The sequence below is a fragment of the Dromiciops gliroides genome, chromosome 2 (genome assembly GCF_019393635.1).
Source record: "Dromiciops gliroides isolate mDroGli1 chromosome 2, mDroGli1.pri, whole genome shotgun sequence".
In the NCBI taxonomy this organism is placed as follows: domain Eukaryota; kingdom Metazoa; phylum Chordata; class Mammalia; order Microbiotheria; family Microbiotheriidae; genus Dromiciops; species Dromiciops gliroides.
In genome coordinates, this window is record NC_057862.1 from 421,130,549 (window position 1) to 421,156,373 (window position 25,825).

General features: G+C 38.6%; 1 protein-coding gene across 2 annotated transcripts in view; it reads right to left on the minus strand.

The window, feature by feature from the left end:
• Nucleotides 1-25,825, minus strand: part of RALGPS1 (Ral GEF with PH domain and SH3 binding motif 1) — a 632,069-nt gene that overhangs the window by 577,075 nt on the left and 29,169 nt on the right. For both annotated transcript variants that reach the window (XM_043981906.1, XM_043981905.1), the window contains exon 2: nucleotides 9,625-9,702. The gene's annotated coding sequence lies outside the window, so the exon portion shown is untranslated. The remainder of the gene's footprint in view (nucleotides 1-9,624; nucleotides 9,703-25,825) is intronic.

Consider the following 25,825-nt stretch of genomic DNA (forward strand, 5'->3'; position numbering starts at 1 on the left):
GAAATCCATAAAAACATTACCTTGAAATTCATTAACTTAGAAATTCATAAGAACAATTTTGTTGAGTCAATTTTCAGTCATGTCTAACTCTTTGTGACCCTATTTAGGGTTTTCTTGGCAAAGACACTGGAGTGGTTTATTATTTTCTTCTCCAGGTCATATTACAGATGAAGAACTAAGACAAACAGGGTTAAGTGATTTGCCCAAGGCAAGACAGCTAGTAAGTATCTGAGACAAGATCTGAACTCATGATGAGCTTTCCTGATTCCAGGCCCAACACTCTATCCACCGCATCACCTAGCTACCCCATAAGAACAATAACTTGGTAACAAGAGATTAAATTTTTATAGTTCTTCAAGGTTTACAATGTACTTTTTATACACATTATATTTAATCTGAGTCAGGTCAAATAAATAATATCGTCCTAATTTTACAGATAGGGAAACTGGAAAAGTTGGTTCACTTTTCTGAACTTCAAAGTCTTATAATGTTCTTTACATATACTATCTCATGGTATTCAAGGATCATAGATTCAGAGGTGGAAAAGACCTTAGAAGTCATCTAGTCAAAGCCTTTTATTATACAGGTAAGAAACTGAGGCCTGAATGGGTTAAAGTATTTGTCCAAGGTCACACAGGCAATAAATGGCAGAGCTGCCTATGAGGTAGACAATACAGCACTGTCCACATTTAATAGATGGGTAGGTTGAAGCTTGGAAGTGAACTGACAGTAAGTATAGGAAGTATAAATCCCACCTTTTCTTGCTTTCAGTTAGGAATTCTTTTTAGAACGCTATGTTGTCCTCATCTCTCCTAGCCTCTTCAGGTTAATTTCTTTTTCTCTTCACACAGCATAAATTTGGTCAAGTATTTGTAGCTGGCCAACTGACCTAAATAATTATCCTCAGTCCCAGTGTGAATGCTGAGACCTACAAAGTAAAACTGGTACAAGCATGCTGACATTTCCTAAAGTGCATCCCTGAGGAATTAGATGAAGCAACCTACTTTTCACTAATGACCATTTGTAGAATTTCTCATTTTTTCCAGTCTGCTAAGCCCCAGTTTGCTGAACTTCAGACAAGGGTGCAAGAATTCTCTTAAATTTGGAATTTTCTGAGAGACTATTAGCTTCATCTTTGTTTTCCTATTTCAAGGACCCATGGTTTCATTTGCATACATGCTCCTACCAGCATATATTACAACTCCATAAAAACATCACAGAGATGGAACACTATTGTGCTGTTAGAAATCATGAAGAGGATGATTTCAGAAAAACCTGGGAAGATTTCTATGAACTGATAGAGAGAAGTGAATAGAACCAAGAGAACAATTTACACAGTAACAGCAATATTATAAAGAAACTCAACTGTGAAAGACTTAATAATTCTGATCAACACAATGATGTACCACTGTTCCAAAGGACTCATAATGAAACATGCTATGCACCTCCAGAGAGAGAATTAGTGGACTCAGTGCACATTGGAGAATATTTTTTCTATTTCTTTTTTTTAACATGACTAATGTGGAAGTTTGTTTTGCATGACTTCATACTTGTATTTTTGCCTTCTCAATGAGTGGAAGAGGGAGAGAATCTAGAAATGAAAATAAAATAAAATTGAATGGAAACAAATCACAGAATTTGAGAATTCAAAAAGACCATCTCATCAAATATATTTATAGAAAGAACCAGGGCAGCTAGGTGGCGCAGTGGATAGAGCACCAGCCCTGGAGTCAGGAATACCCGAGTTCAAATCTGGCCTCAGACACTTAACACTTACTAGCTGTGTGACCCTGGGCAAGTCACTTAACCCCAATTGCCTCACTAAAAAAAAAAAAAAGAAAGAAAAGAAAGAACCCCCACCATAAGATACCAAATTGCCTCCCTCTGCTTGAAAACAGAATCACAGAATTTAAGAGTTACAAGGGGGCTAGGTTGCAGTGGATAGAGCACTGACCCTGGAGTCAGGAGGACCTGAGTTCAAATCCAGCCTTAGACACTTAACATTTACTAGCTGTGTGACCTTAGGCAAGTCACTTAACCCCAACTGCCTCACCAAAAAAAAAAAAAAAAAAAGTTACAAGGCATTTTAGTGACAATCAAACCAAACCTACACATGAAAGGAATCGCCACTATATTACACCTGGCAAGGAGTCGTCCACTCTTTGCATAAAGACCTCCAAAGAGGGTAAATCCCACCATGCTTCCAGGTATCCCATTTAACTTTTGGACAGCTCTAATCATGATATTTTCCCTGACATTGAATTTAAATTTGTCTCTTTGGAACTTCCACCCACTATTGCTGGCTCTGCTCACTGTGACCAAATAAAACAAGTCTAATCAATCTCTCTTCCACATAATAGCTCCTACAAATATTTTACAATAGCTCTTATGCCCTTCCTGAGTCTTCTCTTCTCCAGGTTAAACATTCCTAGGACCTTTAACTGATCCTCCCTTTATCATCCTGATTGCCTTCCTTAGGACACATCAATTTTTTCTCAAACCTGGGACTCAAAACTGAAGATAATAATCCAGATGAGGTCTAGTAAGGAAAGAGGGCAGTGGGACTTTCACCTCTATGTTCCTGGAAGCTATGCCTCTCTTAATGCAGTCCAAGATTGCATTAACTTTTGGCTGCCATGCCACACTGCTTTGTAGTCTATAAAATCATCTCTTTTTCAGAACTGCTCTCTAACCATACCTCCCCCCTTCTTGCACTGGTGAAGTTGATTTTTTTTTTTTATCCAAGAGTAAACTTTAAGTTTATCTCTATTGCATTTAATCTTATTAGATTAAGTCCAAGGCTTTAATCTCTTAAAATCTCTTTGGAAATTGCCTCTCTTTCATCATCTTATTCCTTCCTTCTTTGTGCTATCTGCAAATTTGATGAGCATGCTATCTATGGCTTATCCAAGTGATCATTATTAAGTAGAATGGGCCAAGAAGAGATCCCAGAAGTAGCCCATTGGAAACTCTCTGCTAAATTGACCTTGAACTATTGTTCACTATTCTTTGAGTCTAGCCATCCAACCAGTTCTTTTTTTTTTTTTTTTTTTTTTTTTTTTTTGTGAGGCAGTTGGGGTTAAGTGACTTGCCCAGGGTCACACAGCTAGTAAGTGTTAAGTGTCTGAGGCCGGATTTGAACTCAGGTCCTCCTGACTCCAGGGCCGGTTCTCTATTCACTGCGCCACCTAGCTGCCCCTCCAACCAGTTCTTAATCCACCTAGTGGGGGCCATCTCCAGTTGTCCTGATATATATATATATTGCCACTGGATCCAGATGGCTCAGGAGGAGAGAGTGAGGTTAGTGACTTTGCACAGCCCTACTTCACTCTTATCCAGCCTTAGGCTGGGACCTATCATTGACCAATCAATGAGGGCCAAAGTTACTTAGGTTTAAGGAGTGGTCCTCAAAAACATCTTGGAAGTAAACCCCAAGAAATTTTGTGAGGTTTCTGCAAACAAATTTGTATTCCTTTGGGCAGAGGGTCCACAGATAAGGGTATGATTCCCTATATGGAAAGATGGAGAGAAGAGGAAGATGGAGATGGAGGAGGAGGAGGTAGAAGAAGAGGAGGAGGAGGAGAAAAGATGTGGATTAAATAATAATATAACTAGGTGGATTGTTGTTTGTCCTTGGTTCTTGAAGAGGATCATGACACTGAGGTGATGTCATGATTGGCAATTAATTGAATCTAAGTGAAGAAGGGTTGTGTAAAATCACCAGCCTCAATCTCAGAGTAGACCTAAATAGCAATTGTATCTCTTTTGGCCAGAAACCCTGAGGGTCTTCCCCACCCTCCCCACCCTCCTTTATCTATCTTTTTTTTTTTAAATTCTTACTTAGCCTTAATCATTGAATGGGCATTGCTTCGGGCAAATTGAGACCTGGGAAAGGCCTTAACTTAAAAGGCCAAGGTCTCCCACTGCATGGGACCATCTCCAGTTATCCTGAGATTTTTTATGTGTGTGTGTGCATATATATATATATATATATATATATATATACACACACACACACATATACATATATATATATACACACATACACACACACACACACACATATATATATATATATATATATATATATATATATATAAACCACTGATCTCTCTGGAAGAGAGAGTGAGGTTGGTAACTTTGTACAGCCCTGCATCACTTAAATTCAGTTCACTGCAAGTCATGACATCACCTCAATGTCATGATCCTCTTCCAGAACCAAGGACAAACAACAATCCACCTAGCTGTATTATCATTTAATTCACATCTTTCCATCTTCTCCACAAGAATTATATCAGTTACTTTGACCAAGGCTCTGCTAGAATCTATATCCAAAGCATTTCCCCATCTACTAGTTTAGTTTAGTAAAACTGAAAAAAGTAAATGAGGTTAGTTTGCATGACCTATTCTTGATGAAGTCATGCTATTTGTAAATATCTCTTTCCTATCTAGATATTTACAACTATCTCTTTAATAATCTGCCCTATATTTGTCCCAGGAATAGAAGCCAAGGTCACTGGTCTAAAGTTTGCAGCCTCTGTTCTCTTCCCTTTTTAAAAAATGGAGATATTTGCCTTTCTGTGATCTTGTGATACCTCTTCCATCTCCCATAATCTTTCAAATATTACTGACAGTAGTTCAGTAATTACACCTGCCAATTCCTTCAGTACCTGATATGGGGTTGGAACATATCAAGGTATTTGGGACTATTAAAATTTAAACTGGCCAGCTAAACTAAAGGACAGGCACACCTTGAAAAGTAAGGGAAATAAGGTGTGACTGCTGCCTGATCAAACCAGAGTACTGAAATAACTCCAGAAGTCTGGACACCACCACCTCTCATTCAAGCTTTTCCCCACCCCCAAAGGGAACTTTCAACTGTCAGGTAGTGATCACCCCATTTACTATCTATAAAAGCTTTTGCCTTTCTCTGTATCTCAGAGAATCATGTCTCTGAACCATCTCCCCTTGAGAGAAGTCTTTGACTTCTCTCTTGGTCTTCTTTCTCTAGCACCTAAATAAAAGATGATTTTATTCTAATTGGATTTGTATTGAAAGGCTATAATTCTTTTCTTTTTCTTTTTCTTTTTTTTTTTTTTGCAGGGCAATGGGGGTTAAGTGACTTGCCCAGGGTCACACAGCTAGTGTCAAGTGTCTGAGACCGGATTTGAACTCAGGTCCTCCTGAATGCAGGGCCAGTGCTTTATCTACTGTGCCACCTAGCTGCCCCTGAGAGGGTATAATTCTTTTTTTTTTTTTTTTTTGCGAGGCAATTGGGGTTAAGTGACTTGGCCAAGGTCACACAGCTAGTAAGTGTTAAGTGTCTGAGGCTGGATTTGAACTCAGGTACTCCTGACTCCAAGGCCGGTGCTCTATCCACTGTGCCACCTAGCTGCACCAGGTATAATTCTTAAAAGAGTTATATCTAAGGACCCCACATCATCAATTTCCCCTATGACAGTACCCAAGAATGAAGTTAATAATAATAATGACTAGCATTAATATAGTGCTTTGAGGTTTGCAGAGTTCTTTACAAATATTATCTCATTTTATCCTCTCAACAACATCAAGAAGTGTTGTTATTATCTCAATTTACAGAGGAAGAAATTGAAGTAAAGAGATTAAGTGACTTGCCCAGGGTTAAACATCTAGTAAATGTCTGAGACATAGTACTATGTTTATAGCAGAAGAAGGAAAAGAGTCATAACTTAAAAAAAAACAAACACCACAATATTAGAGACAAATGGAGGGAAATATAAACCAAATTCTCATAACTTTAAATGTGAATGGATTAAACAACCCAGTAAAACTAAAAAATAATGACAGATTAGATTTTTTTAAAAAAACCCTACAATCTGTTGCTTATGAGAAGCATGTTTGAAAAAAAAGACAGATGTAGACTAAAACTGAGGGGATAGAAAAAAATCTACTCTGCATAAAGTGAATCCAAAAAATCAGGAATTGCAATCAATATATCTGATGAAGTAAAAACATTAAAAAAATAAAAAGGATAAACAAGTAAACTACTTTATGCTGAAAGGAACCCCAGATTACAAACCAATATTAGTACTAAATTTATATACTCCAAATGTCTCAGCATCTAAATTCACCTAGGAAACATTAACTGAACAACAAGAATACATATATAGTAACCCAATAGCAATAGGAGACTTCACTGTCTCTCACTTTTGGAGAAATCTAACAAAAAGGGAAAATATGGAACTGAAAAAAATTATGAAGAAACTAAAACTAATAGACTTATGATATATTCTAAATGGGGCTGCAGAAAAATATATGTATTTCTCAGAACTATGTGGAACTTTTTCAAAATTTGGCCATGTATTAGGGCATAGAGATATTATAAACAAATGCAAAAAGGCAGAAATAGTAAATATATCCTTTAAGAACTATTATGCATTTTTTAAAAGTCATTTCTTAATGAACTACAAAAGACCCAGACCCAAATGGAGACTTAACAATGAAATTCTAAACAATGAGTGAGTAAAGAACAAATCATAGAAACAACTAATTATGTCAAAGAAAATGATAATGATGAAATAACATACCAAAATTTCTAGAACAGAGCAAAGCTTTTCCACCTTGGTAGGGCCTGTCAAAGTTTGTGCTCCACTGATAAAGTCTCAAAGAATCCAAGATCTTCCCTATGCCACAGTACAGTATCAGAGGACATCTAAGATTTTTTTAATATGTGCAATTTAATTTGCTATTGGCTCTGATACCTCTTAACTGTATAATCTTGGATAAAATTACTTTACCTTCCTAAACCTTGATTTCCTCAACTGTTATGAAAAAAAAATCCAGTAAACTTCATTATTACTATTAATTTCATATTTTAAACCTGAGGCATTATATGAATCATAACTACTAAAACTGAATACACTGGCAAATTAACATGTTACTGGTGGAATTATAAACCAGTAAGCCATTCTGGAAAGTAATTTAGAATGTTGCAAATAATGAAGCTATAATGTCCATACCCTTTGACCCAGGTTTGAATTCTAGTCATATACCCTTCCAGGAGGTCATTGACAAAAATAAAAGCTCCATAAATATAAAAATATTTATGGCATCCTTCTTTGTTGTAAACAAAGAGCTAGAAAAAAGTAAATATTCATTATTTGCAGAGGAGGCTAAATAATTGAGGTACATGAATGTAATGGCATATTACTGTGTGGTAAGAAATGAATATGATTAATGCAGTGAAACATGGAAAGACTTCTATAAATGAGAGCAAAGTGAAATAAGCAGAGCAAGGAAAACATTATGTATAATAACTACAATAATAATACAAACAGAAAGAATAACAATCATAAAGCAATGGAAAATCAATGTTGGAAAATTAAAAAGAGAAAGCTTAGCCCCAAAGAAGAGAAATGAGATGATAGCATCTCCCATCCCCCAATTATTTTACAGAAGTCTATGGGTATGGAACATTTAATATGTCAGAATTTTTTTTGATGCATTGGTTTTGCTGATTTTTTTTTCTTTTCTTCCTCTTCATCTTCCAAAAAGCAGAACTTTGGAGAAGAGTAGCTAGGGATGAGGTTGCCTGACCTGGAAAAGTTGCCAAAGAAATTACTCAGTACAGTTCCCATCCCAACTGTCCCTATATACATAGTCTTCCTCCCTGATCTGAAAAAAAAATAATAATAAACTCCCATTTCTATAGTCTCTAAAAAACTTACCTTGAAACATCCTTCTGTGGCAAACAGTACAGATACTATAATCTCCATTTTACAGATGAAGAAAGTGAGATAGAGGCAACACAATTAATTCAAGGTCACACAACTGTAATGTGGTGGAGTCAAGCACTTGAAACTAAGTCTAACATCAAACTGTGATCTACCCTGATCTTATTTAGCTTAAGACAAACCTAGAGAAGATCCCCTCCCCACCCTCCTCCTCTTGCTTCCAGGCATGCCCTGCAGCTACAGGATTGAGGATCCGGAGAACTGTGGAAACAGGCCAGGGGATGCACAAATGGTCTATGTATTGTGCTTGAACCACTCTAATGTACTTATGTCATACTGTATATGACACTGATGCTCCAGATACTCATGTTGTATCTAAACTTTATGCTTATTTGGGAAGATAAAAAGTTGAGGTGAATTTCAGTAAGAAAACAAAAAGGAAGGAGAAAAAAAGATGTTCCCCCTTTCTCTGAGATGTGTCTTCTCTCCTCCCCATGCACCTGCCTTGTCTCACTTTTACCACCTGATCTAGATCTCTGTCCTGTGCCCCAATTTGAGCACATCCATGAATATACACTTGTAGGCGCTCACTCGCTCTCTCTCTCTCTCTCTCTCTCTCTCTCTCTCTCTCTCTCTCTCACACACACACACACACACACACACACACACACACACACACACGCCAGCCCCTTCTGTCCCTAGGATCATTTGAACTGGCCTCTTCTATTAAGCTACACAAAAAATGAAATAGGGACCAACCAGATTTTATGCTCAAAGACTCTCTGAGGTGATGAACTCAAGAGGCTAAGGACATGCGAGGCAACCAGCAACAAGAAGACTGTCATTGGCATGATAGAGAAATGGAAAGAAGATAGGGAACACGTACTATTAGGAAGTCAGATCCAGATCATCTGTCTTTTGGTTAGGGAGGTTTGTTGTGGTTTTATTTTAGCTGTATCTCTAGCACGGTGTCTTGCATATAGCAGGTACTTAATAAATGCTTATTGAGGGGGGCAGCTAGGTGGCACAGTGGATAGAGCACCGGCCCTGGAGTCAGGAGTACCCGAGTTCAAATCTGGCCTCAGACACTTAACGCTTACTAGCTGCGTGACCCTGGGCAAGTCACTTAACCCCAATTGCCTCACTAAAAAACAAACAAACAAAATAAATGCTTATTGAATTCAAATGAGTCTGGAGGTAAGGGGGTAGGGAGAAAAATTAAGGGTGAAATTGTACATGATCTCCAAGGGAGTGTTCAACTTTGATTTGCTTTGTAGGTTCTCAAGAATTAATAGAAGAGAAAAACAAAGAATTTGGACTGACTATATAAAAGAAATACTAATCGCAATCACTTATTTGAACCACTTGTCAGTCGTGCTGAATTTCCAGACAGCCTAATAATGATCATGTACATCTTTAAATATTTTTAATATTTCAAGGAGCTAAAGTTTCATCTATGCAGGGAATCCCTCTCCCTTGACTGAGTAGATTTCTACCATTCCAAGGCTTCTGAGATGGTCTCAGGAGTTGCCATGACGAAAAAAAAAATCATCATGCCATGGTGACCAGTCCTATGGTCATAAGCCTCTCCAGGCCAAACCAGATTAGTTCTTTGGAGACAGTTACACCCACACTCAATGCCTTTTCTTCTTTGTAGGATCCACCAGGGCTTATAGTCTGCTGACATTGCTTATGAAAACTGAGAGGTCCTTTTTATGCCAGGATGTAGTATCAGAAAAGTATGACATGATTAAATACATCAAATAAATTTATAATGTCTCCAAAGTTGGATTGGATCGCAACAGTAATTTCTGATCACAAATGCTCAGCCTTCAGTTTATTGCTCATATGTTCATGATATAAGCAAAACTAAAGGCAAACTAGATATTAGGTTCAGAGTAAGTGAACTTACCTGTCATCTACATTACTGTGCATATTGCCACTTCACCAGGCACAGGATTAGGGTACGTTTCTTTCAAAACAGCAAATTCTATAAAAGAAACAAGGGAAATAATTCCATTGACCCAATGTTGTACATGTTGGATTACTCATTTTTCAGACATACAAGCATTCTCCAACTTACAAACATCTTAGGTGCCCCAGAGAGTCTGGAATTTAAAACATGGCATATCTTTTCCCACTGAAATAATGTTCTATATATCCTGGTCCATTTCCCACTGGGCTTACGAGTTTATCCAACATACAAGATTGAGGAAATTTATTTATATACCCATTTAATCCTTTTTTAAGTTAGGAGGTTGATTAGATAGACTTCTAAGGTCTCTTCTAGGGCTAATAGTCTATGGTCTGACATCTATGGCCTAAGGTTCTTTCCAATTCTGACATTCTATGATCCTCCCAGAGCTATGGGGAACCCATGGGTTTGGGAGGGTAGCTATTAATGAAGTCATCCAGAAAGTATCATGACAAGAAGGAAAGAACACTTGGCCTAGAATAAGATAGCTTAGATTCAAATGTGAGCTCTGACACTTACTCTTTGTGAGACCATAGGTAAATTACTTTCCTTCTTTGGGCTTCCATGTCTTCCCATATGAAGTAGGGATCATCATAGTTGTAATGTCTACCTCAGAAGACTTTTACAAATATTAAATGAGATAATGTATATAGAATCCTTTGGAAGACCTTGGCCAAGTCACTTCACTCAGAGATGAGAGTCGAATCCAGAACTTTCTAGATTTGAAGATGGCTCTCTATTCTCTATATCATTCTGTTTTTCTGTGTTGTCAATAACTTGCAAAATAAAGTTATTGTTCACTGCCATGAAAACTTCTCTCTTAGACCAACTCTGTCTCAGCTATGCTATGTATCTTCTAATAATGGGATGCCATGGTTTCATCAGAATCGAAATTTCAAGTAAATCAAAATGCTAAATGACAGAAAAGACACCAAGATAATATCTGACCAGAAAAGGAGGTAGGGCAGTCACACAGTGAGAGGGAAGGATAGCAGAGAGAAAGCCCAAGTGTAGCACTGGTATCAATGATATATTAAGGACCTACAGGACTTTTGTGGAAGGAAATGGACAATAATCCTATGGGATGAGATGTGGATGGGTGTGACCTGCACCAGAGGAAGAAGAACTCATGCCAGTCATGTGATAAATCCCTCAAAATATAATGGAATAGTAAAGCATTAAGTGCTTATTATGTGTGAAGCACTAGGCTAAGTGCTAGGGACACAAATAGAAAACTAGGTCAATCCCTGTTTCAAGAAGTTTTCATTCTCATTGGGGAAGACAACACATAAAGCAGGGTACATGTTTATATCCTGTTCATGACAGGTGGATACCCCAGGTAGTACTTGGGCAGCAAAAGTGGAAGAGCAGATGGTACCTTCAGATCCCTAGACCTTGGGGAGAAATGTCAGGGAAGATGGTACCCTACAAAATGGACAATAGGTCAAGAGTTAGAAGAGAATGGAGTGTTACAATACTACAGACAATGGGAGGCCTGTAGGGATGAGCATCCAGCTGACACAGCAGGCATCCTGGTAGGAAAGTTATGTGATTCCCTTCAGTGATAGCAGATTGCACTGGTCTGTCTTCCTATGGTCCACTGGCCATTTCCTGTAGCAGGCTAGAGTGGGAGAGAAGAAGGCCCTGGGTTCCCTGCCCTGGAGCTGATAGAGGTGAGTGGTTCTGGTATAATCACTATCATATACTTCATTTCATGTTTACAAAACAAATTTCATCATAATTATATAAATCAGATAGCACAAGGATTATTATATCCATTTTATAGATAAAAATAGGCTGAGAAAGATCAGTATAGCTCCTAAGAGAAAATGTGGTATAATGGAAAGAGCACTGGATTGAAGTCAGTATACCTGGTTTCAAAGTCTCAACTCTGCCCTTTCATACTGGGCCTTAATTAACTCATCTGTAACGAGAGAGGCCTCTTCTAGCCCTAGAATTTTATGGTCCTATGGTTAAATGACTTGTCTATGGTCATATATACTTTGAGTATCCAAATATAGGTCTTTTGACAAAGTTTAACTTTCTAAGAAAACATCACACTATTTTTCAATAGCCATACTATTCACTTTCTAATTGACAAAAGATATTGCAAAAGAAGAGCATAACATGCACTCCAGCATTGCTACTGATTATGAGCTATCCAGGTGCCTAAAATCAGGCCCCCAAGAATAGCGGGTACTTTGTGCAAATGAAGCATTCCTGAAAATGCTGTATGTTAGTTGAAGATTATAAATTAAACAGAAACAATGTTCAGTAGATCAGGAGAAGGCTTACCTCATTCATTTGTTCATTCATTCATTCATGCATTCATTCAGCAAACAGTAGGGAATATTCAAAGTTTAAATTAGACATAGTCCCTATCCTCATAGGGCTTACAGTCTAGCAAAGGGATAAGACATTATATGTGTGTGTATATATGTATGAACATATATAGACATATATATGCAGCAACTATAAAGGGATCATGAAATAGAATAGACTAGGACAGGAGCAGAAAAGTGATACAAGCTACTGTGTTAGGAGCAAGGAAGAAAAAATTTCTAACTAAAGGAAACAAAGAAAAGTGTTGTGGAGGAAGGATCATTTATCTTAGAAATCTGATATATGAGGCATAAAGAGACTTTGGATATCATTCTGATCCAACTCCCTAACTTGACAGACGAGGAAATTGAGACTCAGAGAGGGCAAATGACTTGCCCTAGGTCACAAAGGCAACAAATGGTAGAATAGGCATTTGAATCCAAGCTTTTTACTTCAAACCAGTGTTCTTTCTATTGCACCACACTATTAATTAAGCTGGCCCTTGGAGGATAAGGTAGGATTTCTACAGGCACTCAGAGTTCTGTTTATGGAGGAGAATTCTTCTCCCCATGGCTTCTTCTATTTCACTTACTGGTCTCTTTCCAGTGATCTCTAATCCAGGCAATGATGCTATAAGAGTTCAGCCCTGTGTCAAGAATAAGGATGAGTCTTCTCTTTGAAAGGTTGGATTTCCCTCCTTCTTCAGCTTGTTTACTGCACAAATATCCTTCCATAATGCCTAATCGAGGTTTGGAGGTAACCCTGGGTTCCTGAAGACTCTGCCAATAGAATATGGCCTCTGGCACACCCTCCAACTGGAAATGCTTCAAATATGTGGCTGGCAAGGGACTATGAGTCTCTCCTCCTCAGGTCAGTCTGGCTAAGTACAGAGAAACTTATCACCAGAAGGTCTGCCACTAGGGGATAAATGTTTTTTGGCCACAGCAACTCCTGAAATCATATAATGAGACATGGAGAGGTTGGAATCTGAGTCAGTGGAGGGAACATTCACACGGATGAGATCATAGAATCTTCTGAAGCTGAAGGAAAAACTTGCTTTGACCTCAACAAGAGCAACCCTCACATAGTGCTTTAAAGATTTTAATCCTCCTACAACTGGGTGCCAAACATTGTGCTAGACTAGAGATACAAATAATTATTGTTGTTTGTCCTTTGTTCCTGAAGAGGACTGTGACATCATGACTTGAAGTGAATTGGATTTAAGTGAGGGAGGGCTATGCAAGGTCACCAACCTCCCTCTCTCCTCCAGAGCCATCTCGGTCCAGTGGCAAAATATACATCAAGATGACTGGAGATGACCCCAAATGTTTAAGGCAATTGGGGTTAAGTGACTTGCTTAGAATCACACAGCTAGTCTGAGGTGAGATTTGAACTCAGGTCCTCTAGATTACAGGGCCAATGCTCTATTCATTGCACCACCTAGTTGCTCCAATACAAATACAAGTGAGCAAGCCAGTCCCTGCCCTCAAGGAAGGTATATGCAAGATACAAGCATAGAGAATAGATACAGGGGCAGCTAGATGGCACAGAGGATAGAGCACCGGCCCTGGAGTCAGGAGTACCTGAGTTCAAATCCGGCCTCAGACACTTAACACTTACTAGCTGTGTGACCCTGTGTGACTTAACCCCAATTGCCTCACTAAAAAAAGAGAGAGAGAGAGAGAGAGAATAGATACAAGATAACCTTGGAGGAAAAGGCACCAGCAGCTGGGGGGACCAGGAAAGGCCTCTTTGCCGAGGGTGGCATTTGAGCTTTGTCTTGAAGGAAACCAGGGACTCTAAGAGGTGGAACAGAGGGGGGAGTAGGAGACTTTTTGTAGTTTTGGTTGTGTCCGACTCCTTGTGATCCCATTTGGGGTTTTCTTGGCAAAGATACTGAAGCAGTTTGCCATTTCCTTTTCCAGATCATTTTACAGATATGGGACATATCAAAAAATTGGGAACTAATAAAGTTTAAACTGGCCTACTAGCTAAAGAATGGACATACCTTGAGAAGTAAGGGAGATAAGCCTATTAGGCATGGCTGCTGCCTGATTGGAGGCACCAGGGAACAGAGATAACTTCAGAAGTCAGGACCACCACTCAAGCTTTTCCCACTCCCAAAGGGAACTTTCCATTGTCAGGTGGTCACCCCATAGGTCTACCCCATCTATCATCTATAAAAGTTTTTGCCTTTCTCCTGTTCAAAGAGATAGGTACCTGAGAGAATCATGTCTGAACCATCTCCCATCAAGAGTTCTTGACTTCTCTCTTGGTTGCCTTCTCAAGCACCTAAATAAAATTGGATTTGTGTGCAAGAGGGTGTGATTCTTTAAAGAGGAATACCTAAGGACCCCTCCACCACCACGAATTTACCCTGTGACAAGAAATCTCAGGCAAACACAATTAAGTGACTTGCCCAGGGTCACACAGCTAGTAAGTGTCTAAAGCCAGATTATAATTTAGATCTTTTTGACTCTAGGCCAAATGCTCTATCTACTGTGCCACCTAACAGCCTCTAAGAGTAGGAGAGAGGTGGTGCCATGGGAAAAATAATTCAGCTATCTGAGGATGTTGAGCCTGGAGAATAGAAGAGTTGTGGGTGGGGGGTGGTAGGGAATTGTCTTCAAGTATCAAACGGCCATTAAGAATAGGAATAAAATTTTGATCAGGCTTATGCTGCTAGGAACAAAGGTAGATTAGGTCTAAGAATATAGATTTTAGCTTAAGAGAAGGAAGAACTTCCTAGTAATTAGAACTGTCTGAAAGTGGAATGGTTGCTTTGGAAGGTTACAGGTTCTTCATGACTAGAGACAGAATAGCTACTTGTCACAAATGTTGTAGAGCAGTGGTGTCAAATTCCAACAGAAACCGGGGCCATTATCCTGTTCAGAAGCATCTGTGCAGGCTGCGTACAGACTTAGTTTTAAAATGTGGTGTTATCTATGTTTTATTTTATTTGTATTTATGTTGTTAAATATTTCTCAATTACATTTTAATTGGGTTCAGAACACACTCAAGAGTGTTATAAGCCATGTGCAGAGTATCTGACACCTCTGCTATAGAGGATACTTCTGCTCAGGCACTGCTTGGAAGAGGTAACCTCTTAGCTCCCCTCCAATTTTGAAGTTTCAAAAGGGTATGAGATAACCATGTGAGACAAGGCAAGAAGCCCAGTTTTGGAGGGGCACAGGAACTAGTCTTATGGCATTGGGCAACCGACTGCCAGCGAGTTCCTAAATGGGGTTAATGGAACCATTTCTAGTGCAAATGAACTGAATTACTAGATATGGATCGAGGATCTAGCTTAAATCCCAACATCTTTTCCTCTCAGCTCTGATACTAACCTTACACAAATTACTCAGTCTCTCTGGGACTCCATTTTCCCAGCTGTAAAGCTAAGTTAAAGTCTCTTTCAGTTCTGGAACTAAACAAGGCTGTGAAATATAGAAAATGCCCTTTAGAAGGATACACAAAAAATACAGAAGAGACAATTGCATGTCTAAGATATCCAGCCAAAACATCTTTTCAGTGAGTTTCTCTGATATACATCTCATTTCCAAAATACATAAGGAAGTGATTTAATTTTTTTTTTTTTAGTGAGGCAATTGGGGTTAAGTGACTTGCCCAGGGTCACACAGCTAGTAAGTGTTAAGTGTATGAGGCCCGATTTGAACTCAGGTACTCCTGACTCCAGGGCCGGTGCTCTATCCACTGCGCCATCTAGCTGCCCCCTAGTGATTTAAATTTATAATGCTATTCCCCAGCTGATAAATGGTAAAATTTATTTTAAAAGAAAAAAAAAAAACAACAAGCTATAAATAGCCACATGAAAAATGCTTCAAATCATCAATAATTAGAAAAATGAAAATGATAGCAACTCTGAGGGTCTGCCATTCATCAGATTGACAAAAAGCAATCCACTTGCTAAAACTGGGAGTAATATACTAACTCAATATTAGCCATTCGATAAAAAAACAAACAAACCCTAATCTAGCAAATCTACCATTAAGGAATACCTCATTGTGATCTCATTTTTTTTTCATAAGAGGCATCACAAAATTTTTTAAATAAATAAAAACTTCCCATAACAAATTGGGGTAGAGAGATCACAATGAGATGCTACAATTCTAGGGTACATGGTAATTGCTTAAGCTAAATTTAAAAGTTAAGAACAAATGGCCATGCCCAAAGGCCTATAGAACTGCATACCCTTTAATCCAGCAATACCACCACTAGGTTTATATCCCAAAGACATCTCCAAAAAGAGAAAAAGACCTATTTGTACAAAAATATTTATAGTAGTTCTTTTGTGGTGGCTAAGAACTGGAAATCAAAGGAATGCCCATCAATTGGGGAATTGCTAAACAAACTGTAGTATGTGGTGGTAATGGAATATTATCGTGCTATAAGAAATGACAAGCAGGATGACTTCAAAAAGGCCTGGAAAGACTTATATGAACTGATGTATAGTGAAATTAGCAGAACCAAGAGAACATTGTGCACAGAGACAGCAATATTGTTTGATGAAGAACTGTTAATGACTTAACTATTCTCAGCAATACAATGATCCAAGACCATCCCATATAATCCACCTCCAAAGAAAAAACTGATATTGATGGAACAGATTGAAGCATGCTATTTTTCACTTTAATTTTTTTTCTTTTAATCATTTTCTTGTACAAAATGACAAATGTGTTAAAATTTTACATAATCGTTAAATATATATATATATATATATATATTATTAAACCCAGAAAAGGCAAGAGGACATTAATAAATATCAACCCATATGAAGAAGGAAAAAAAAGAGCAAATGGCCACATTGCTATAGCTCCTTATAATGAGGTTGTGATTCTTATTCCCTGTTACTGGCAGCTCTCAAAGGAGCTTTTTCCTCACCCACGAGATAATTTTTTTAAAGGTTAACTCAGTCAGCAGTCAAACATTTATTAAGGACCTACTGTTTGCCAGGCACTGTGATAAGTGCTGGCAAAATACAGCCTGAATTTCATGGAGCTCACAGTTTAGTAGGTAAGAAAGATAACATGCGGGGCAGCTAGATGGCTCAGTGGATAGAGCACCGGCCCTGGATTCAGGAGTATCTGAGTTCAAATCCGGCCTCAGACACTTAATACTTACTAGCTGTGTGACCCTGGGCAGGTCGCTTAACCCCAATTGCCTCACTAAAAAAAAAAAAAAGAAAGAAAGAAAGATAACATGCAAACAACTATGTACCAATGAGCTATATACAAGATAAATTAGAAATATTCAACAAAGAGAAGGCATTAGAATTAAATGGGATCCCCAACTGCCTCACCAAAAAAAAAAAAAAAAAAGAATTAAGTGTGATCAGGGCAGCTAGGTGGTGCAGTGGATAAAGTACCAGCCCTGGATTCAGAAGGACTTGAGCTCAAATCCAACTTCAGACAATTGACACTTACTAGCTGTGTGGCCTTTGGCAAGTCACTTAACCCTCATTGCCCCCGCAAAAAAAAAAATAATAATAATATTAATTAATTAATTAATTAAGTGGGATCAGGAAAAGCTTCTTATAAAATGTAGGATTTTAGCTGGGACTTGAAGGAAAACAGAAGGCAGAGATGCTATCACCACAAAGAACTGCTAAAAACATCCCATTCACAAAGTTATAATTACTATTTGTGAATTTCCCTCCATCTTATTTTACTCGCTATTTTCTTTCTCAGCCTCTCTTTTTACTCCATCCCTATTACCTTACCTTCTCCCCTGACCCTTCCACCCAAAGAGAAAGTGCATTCCAAGGCATGGGACATAGCCGATGAAAATGCCCAGAATCAGGAGGTGTTTATTGAATGAGAAAGGAGGCCAGCATCACTAGATTGCAGAGTAAATGGAGGCGAGTAAAATGTAAGATGACTAGAAAGACAGCAAAGGTCCAGGTTATAAAGGTCTTTGAATGCCAAAGAGGATTTTATATTTAATACTGGAAGTGATAGCTAGCCACTGGAGCCTGCTGAATGGGAATGGAAGGGGTGTGACATGGACAGACCTGAACTTTAGGAAGATCACTTTAACAGCTAAGTGGAAGATGGGCTGGAGAGGGTAGAGACTTAAGGCTGGGAGACCAAACAGTAGGCAGGCAACAGTCTGGGCAAGAAGTGATGAAAGCCTGCCCCAGGGTTGTGGCAATATCACAGGAGAGAAGGGGACAAATGCAAGATATATGAGGAAAGGAAAATCAATAAGCCCTGGCAACAGATTGGATATTGGAAGGGTAAGAGAGAGTAAGGAGACACGTCTGGGTGACTGGGAAGATGGTGGTACTCTCCACAGTAATGGAAAAATTAGCAAGAGGGAACAGTTTTGGAGAAAAGATAATGAGCTCAGTTTTGGACATGTTGAAATTAAAATGCCGATGGGACATCCAGTTTGAGACGTCTGAAAGGCAGGTAAAGATGCAGGACTAAAGGTCAGCAAATAAGTTAGGGCTGGTGAAATAGATTTAAGAATCATTAGTACAAAATAACAGCAATATTGTAAGATGATCTGCTGCGAATGACTTAGTTATTTTCAGCAATGCAATGATCCAAGACAACTCTGAAGGACTTATGAAAAATGCAATCCATCTACAGAGAAAGAACTGATGGTATCTGAATACGGATTGAAGTATTAAGAATCATTAGTATAGAGATAATAATTGAATCCATGAGAGCTGATGAGATTAGCAAATGAAATTATATAGAGAGAGGAAAAAAGGTCACAGGAGAGAGCCCTAGGGGACACCCACCTAGAAAAATATCTAGCAAAGAAAACTGAGAAGAGTCAAATAGATAGGAAGAGAAGCAAGAGGAAGTGTCATTAAAACTTAGAAGAGATTATCAAGACAAAAAGGGTGACTGATAATACAGGATGGGGACTAAGATTATTTAGTTCAGCCACTTCATCTTACAGAGAAATAAACTTTGTTTTACAGAAAGGAGAAATTACTTATGCAAGGACAAATAGATCCCAAATCCAGTATACTTGCCACTATTTCCAGTTACCTGATTCATCTTCATTAATGTGATCAATTTGTTCTTCCTTCAATGTATTTATGATCTCACTAATGTGGTATTCCCTCCAGGAGAGCATCACAACCGATTTGCACCTTTCATCTAGAAAGTTTGAAAGGCCTGGAGTTTGCTCCATCTTCTCAAGGTTAAATGACAGTAGGGAATGAGGCCCCAGATACTAGACCAGAACTCTTGGAAATTCTTAATTATCAATCTTGCAAATTGCTTTGTGGTCTGATGAGGTTTGGGTATTAGCCTCTTAGCATATTGTACCAGTAATAGTTTAAGTTACTGAATCCTGTTCTATTAAAACATGTTTGTGAAGTGTCCTTTAAAAAAAAATTAGTCTTTCTCGTATAAATAGGAATAAGATACCTGATACATATCTGATTCATATTTTACATTGAATACCTTTGTGAACCCATTGCCCCTTTGGGAAGGCCCTAAGTAATATTGTTCCTGAGAGGTATCAGGGCAAAGGATTTAGTGAGCTAGTGTGAGAAAAGCGGTCCGTTTTCACCAGAAGCAGGCTTCCCAGCATTTAATCCTGTCCAAACCATATGGCTAGGTACAAGACATAGAAAGGCAAGTGCCCCCAGTCCCTGTGAGCTCAACCAAGTGGTTTCTCAATGCTAGATTAGTAATATGCCCCAGACTCTATGCTTGCAATACATTTCTCCTTTGCCCTTGGGATTGTCCACAATTTTCATTCTTCTGAGGTTATGAGAAAAATAGCTTAATGTTATAAAGTTTGCTGAATTTGGAGCCAAGAAGATTTGAGTACAAATTCTGCCTCTGACAATTATTAGCTCTATGACTTTGGGCAAGTGTCATTTAATTTTTCTGAGCCTCAGTTCCCTTATCTATAATATTAAGATAATAGTCTACCTCTTAGGAATGTTGTGAGGGTCAAATGAGATACTATTATGTGAAGTACTTTGAAAATGTGTGTATCTGCGTCTTGATCTAGACTTGTGATGTCATCAGTATAAGGAATTTAAATGTAGCCACTCTCCTCCAGTGACACAGATAAGCACCAGAGTTACTTGGGGCACTGAGAGATTAAATGACTTGCCTACAGTCACACAGCCAATATGTGTTAGAGGTAGAAATTTTACCGATGTCTCCCTAACTCTAGGGCCAGTCAACTGTGTCATACTGCCTTCAAAGAACTCAGTAAAGCACTATCTAAATGTTATTATCATAGGTATACTTAGTTGTGCCCAGGCATACACTGTCTCCAAATATTTTTTAGTATTTTATGCCTTAAGTAAAATGTAATTTTAGTTATGTTGTTTTAGCTCCTTTTGTTTGTGTAAATAGAATTATCCTTTATAATTTAGTATAGTATTCAATAAATGTTCACAATAAAAAATAATAACTTCCCTGAGTATCTATCCTAATGAAATGTGCTGAGATTATTATTGTTATTATATCATTCTATGCCATACTGCATCACCAGAGAATATTAATGTTAAAAAATATATGGTTTCATTTCACAGAGAAGCTTGGTATCACTGAAAGAGCTACATAATTTCCTAAAACACAATTCAGGCTCCTATTCAGTTCAAGGCACTATATTGTATTATACAATTGCATTATATATCCAAGAGATATGTACTAATGTACCAATTCAAAGGGCTGTTCACCTAACTGTGTAACATGGTCTGGACACTAGTCATTCTTCATCCACTTGGTTTTTTCTGTATGGATTATAAGATCAAATTCATTTTTGGTCACCAAAGTTATTTTAAGAAGTTCTATAATATTCTGGGGCTTGACATAAGACAATACAGTACAATGCCAACTGTAAAGATTTAACATCTGCAGTATCTCATCATCTATAATGAATCACCCTTCTATTTGAACTGTGCACTGAGCAGCCACCATAACAATGGAGGCATACATTGCCTTGTTTTATGGTTCACTTGATAGAAGTCATCTAATAAAGGTCTCTTGTTAAGTCTATCGAAGAATCTTAAAAGATTACAATATAGCGGTAGGAGACACTTTTTTTCTTGGAAGGCAGGGGTACTTTGATTATATAGTAGAGAAACAAATCATCACAGTGAAATCTATTTTCTATAGTTTTCAATGTGACTCTAAAGATATTGTCTGCTCTAGAATATAATTTTGTGAAAGTCTGACTATTCTCATATTTTCATCAGGGATGACCTTAGTCCATAGATGATTCTCATAAAGATGTAGAGATGAGAAAGTACGGCTCAGTAGTAGCTGACATCCTCCTAATCATTTTCTTTCTTTTTTTTTTTTTTTTTAGTGAGGCAATTGGGGTTAAGTGACTTGCCCAGGGTCACACAGCTAGTAAGTGTTAAGCGTCTGAGGCCGGATTTGAACCCAGGTACTCCTGACTCCAGGGCCGGTGCTCTATCCACTGCGCCACCTAGCTGCCCCCCTCCTAATCATTTTCAAATAGTAATACCATCCTACTGTCCATGATACTGAAATATTGAAATCTTCCCTTCTTTTACATATCTTATGAATTAATCCCTCAATGGCCTCAAAATTGTGTCACTTCCAACACATAGCTCCTCTGATCCAGTTGCTCTTGTGGTATATTTGTTTTAGCTCCATTTCTACTTCTTCCTATAACACATGTGGAACTTTGACATTAATTTCTAGAAGAGGAGGTTCCACTGTCATTCATGAAGAAAATAGTTTTGATAGATTTTTTTTCATTTTTTAATCTCTTTGCTACCCTACTTATATTTTACCTTTAAATGCTTTGAGAATAATCTGGCTTAATTGATTTTCAAGACAATCTCATTTATCCCATTACCACTCCTCATTTTATGAGCCAACACTATTCTTAATCTTCCACCACCTTCCTCTGTGAACCTTTGAAAATGAGTTTATATTCTAAATGGGTGCCACTCTTCACACTCTTAGGTCTCGCCATTTGGCAAAGAAAATCGAAAGAATGCTAAGGTACTTTTAAGGTTCTTTTGACCTTCTTGTTGTGGCCATAACTTTATATTGGTGAAAGTTCCATAGGAAATGGTTATAGCTCATATCAATCTGTTACTTTATATACCTTTCATTTTTCAGCATTAATAGCTCTTCTAAATTGCACATTAAGTCTTTTCTTGTCTTTGGCCTTTCTTATAAATTGGTGTTGAAAATTACAATTTTTTGGCAACAGCAACTCATGAAACCATCTACTACAATATGTGAGAGCTATATGATATGCCATAGAAGAAACACCCACTCTGATAGAAGTATACATCCTTGGATTTCTAAAATATGAGAAAGCTGAGACCTAGATATTATAACTTTCTTCCCTATGGTCACACAAGTCATAAATTAGTGTTCTGACTCCAACCTAGGTCTGGTTCAAAGTCTATGGCTGAGGGGCAGCTAGGTCACAAGAAGTAACCATTTTAGTTTGAGTCATTATTCCATGTTTTCACCTCTCATATGATACAAAAGGACCTGGGTAAACTTTGAGAAACTCCTCACTTCTTTGTCTCATTATTCCCAAGTAACACCACTTGGTGACTTCTCACCAACTCACCCTGCAAGTACCAGCTCATAAAGCTCAAGAAAGGGGAGAATGGTTTATCTACAGGTCAAAGAAACCAAACGGGGCTCAGAACAGAGTTTAGGAAAATGATAACTATGAATAATCCTGCCTCAAGAGGCCAGTAGAGCCTCAGTGATTTGTTGTCATGCCCTAGTGAAGTCTGCCAACAGGCACAGCCTCTGCTATGGCTTTTTAGTACCTATCTCCTATGGAAGCCTTCCACAGCCCAGGCTGTGGAGATATTTACCTCTTTGGAGGTGTTCTGCTGGACGCCTCTGATCATCTGATCTCCACAGTAAATGCTAGCTCCTCCACTCTACCTGTGGTTCTCTCTAGCTTTCAGTAGAGGGCAGCAGTCACCATTCAAAGATGTATTTCCTTTGCCATCCCATACATCATTCTACCTACCATTCTCCAGCAGACAGCAACAGTCATCACTGTCAATTGCTACCTCCAGATGTGATTATCACTCAGAGACCTATCTCATAGCAGGGGCTGGAAGGTGGAAAAGCTCAAAGAACCCCTTTTCGTGGAAGAACACACTTGGCCTCCCTATAACCTGCTCTAACTGGCTCCTCAAAAGTTTGCATGGTGATCAGGGACCCAGGCACTCTCATTCTCTAATCAACTTTGGGTCACGGTGAACTTGGCCATCTGATACTCTCTCATGCAACATTCCTCTTCACTTTGTCAAATGTCTCCCTTGAGCCTCTAGTTCCCACTCAACCAATGATCCCTCAGGAATCAAATAAGTAGAGTTATTCATGTTACCCTAAGGCTAAATACATCATATACAATAAAAGAGATGGGGGAAAGAGACATTTATTAAGTTCCTCCCATATATCAGAAACTGTGCTAAATGCTTTACAATGATTATCTCATTTGATCCTTGCAACTACCTTGGAAGATAAGTGCTATTATTATACCCATTTTACAATGCAGAAAACTAAAGCAAAGAGGGAGAGAAATGACTTGTCTGGGGTAACAGAGATAGTAAGTATCTGAAAACAGATTTGAACTTAGATCTTCCTGATTCCAGGCCCAGCACTCCATACCTCTGTGGGGTGGAAGGAGAGGAGAGAAATTTGTGCAAATAAGATCTCCATAGGATAAAAGAGAAAGAGGTAAGATATAGCAAGAGAAAGATAAGAGATATTATGAGAGAAAGAGATAAGAGATACAGTAGTGAGAGAAAGAGATGAAATCTAGTCAACAATAAGATATGGAGAAACAGATATACAGAGATAAGAGCCAGCAAAAAGTGGACATAGGGGCAGCTAGATGGTGCAGTGTATAGAGCACTGGTCCTGGATTCAGGAGTACCTGAGTTCAAATCTGGCCTCAGACACTAGCTGTGTGACCCTGGGCAAGTCACTTAACCCCAATTGCCCCGCAAAAAAAAAAAAAAAAAAAAGACTATGGAGATTCTTTGGGGGCAGCTAGGTGGCGCAGTGGATAGAGCACCAGCCTTGGAGTCAGGAGTACCTGAGTTCAAATCCAGCCTCAGACACTTAACACTTACTAGCTGTGTGACCTTGGGCAAGTCACTTAACCCCAATTGCCTCACTAAAAAAAAAAAAAAGTGGACATAAAATATAGTGATAGAGATAAGAGATAAAGCTCACTCAAGACAGACACAAGGATCACTCTACACTTGGAAAGGGGCAAGTCTCTTAAAAGGCAGTGCTATTCTTGATGTAGGTATATAGAAGCCTCTCCTCTTTCCCTTTCAGATTAGGGTCAAGAACTACAGTCCAGCTCACCCAGAAAGAACTCCCAAACTTTGGGGCAGCTAGGTGGCGCAGTAGATAGAGCACCAGCCCTGGATTCAGGAGGACCTGAGTTCAAATATGGCCTCAGACATTTGACACTTACTAGCTGTGGGACCCTGGGCTAGTCACTTAACCCCAATTGCCTCACCAGAAAGAAAGAAAAAAAAAAAGAATTCCCAAAGCTCTGTCCCCAAATTCAGTAGAATCCTAACCCTCATTAAGCCCAGGAAACACGTTTAAGATGACGACAGTGAGCTACATCCTGCTGATGTCAGAAGGCACCCCTGACCAGGGGAAGATTGCTATTTGAGGCAAGCCCCCAGCTACTCTCTGGAAAGACTCAGGCCCCCTTCCTGGCTTTGAATTCAGTATTTCCAGAAAAAAAGTGCCTCTGGAAAGAGATCCTAGAGGAAAAACTACAATGCATATCTCTGTCAAACTGAATTAATTTATTTAAAAATAATAAAATAACTGGGATACACATCTGAAAAGCACTTAAAGAGAAACAATGTGAGGTTTTACTTATGGAAGCTGTTTTGCTAGACATTTGAATACAAAATCAAAATAATAATAGCTAACATTTATACAGCACTCTGGGAACTATGTAAATGCTTTACAATTATTATCTCATTTTATACTCAACAATCTGAAGAGATAAGTGTTATTATTATCCCCAATTTGAAAATGAGGAAACTGAGGCAAGCAGGGTCACACAGCTAGTAAGGGCTGAGGCCAGATTTTAATCCTGGTCTTTTGGACTCCAGGCCTGGAGTTCTACCCACTGCCCTAACTGCACATGGCTTTTTAATTGCTTTAAAGATATTGAAATTTGTTCACAGTAGCTCATTTGTTCTCTATGGGTCATTTCTCCTCCCTGAGCCTCTGTTTCCTTTTCAACAAAATGGGAGTGGCAATGTTTTCACTATCAGCTTCACAGAGTTGTTCTAAAGAAGACTTTTTGAGTGAATGTATTATAGATCTATATCTAAAAGATACTTTAGGGGTCTTCTAAGACAATTTTCTCCCCCACCCCCACCATTTTACAAATGAGGAAAATGGAAGTGTTTGAGCGGCTTGCCCAAAGTCAGATGTAATAAACATTAAAGGTGGGCAGTTAGGTGGCACAGTGTACCGGCTCTGGAGTCAGGAAGACCTGAGTTCAAATCTGACCTCAGATACTTGATACTTACTAGCTGTGTGACCCTGGGCAAGTCACTTAACCCCAATTGCCCCGCCCCCCCCCCAAAAAAAACCCACATTAAAAGTAGGATTCCAACCCAAGCCCTCTGACTCCAAATCCTTAGTTCCTCATCGGAATAGTACAGTGGATAGAATGCTGGGCCTAGAGTCAGGATGACTTGAGTTTAAATCTGGCCTCAGATACTTGATAGCTGTGTGAACCTGGGCTAGTCACTAAACTACTTCTCACCTCAGTTTCCTCAAGTATAAAATGAGAGAATCTAACC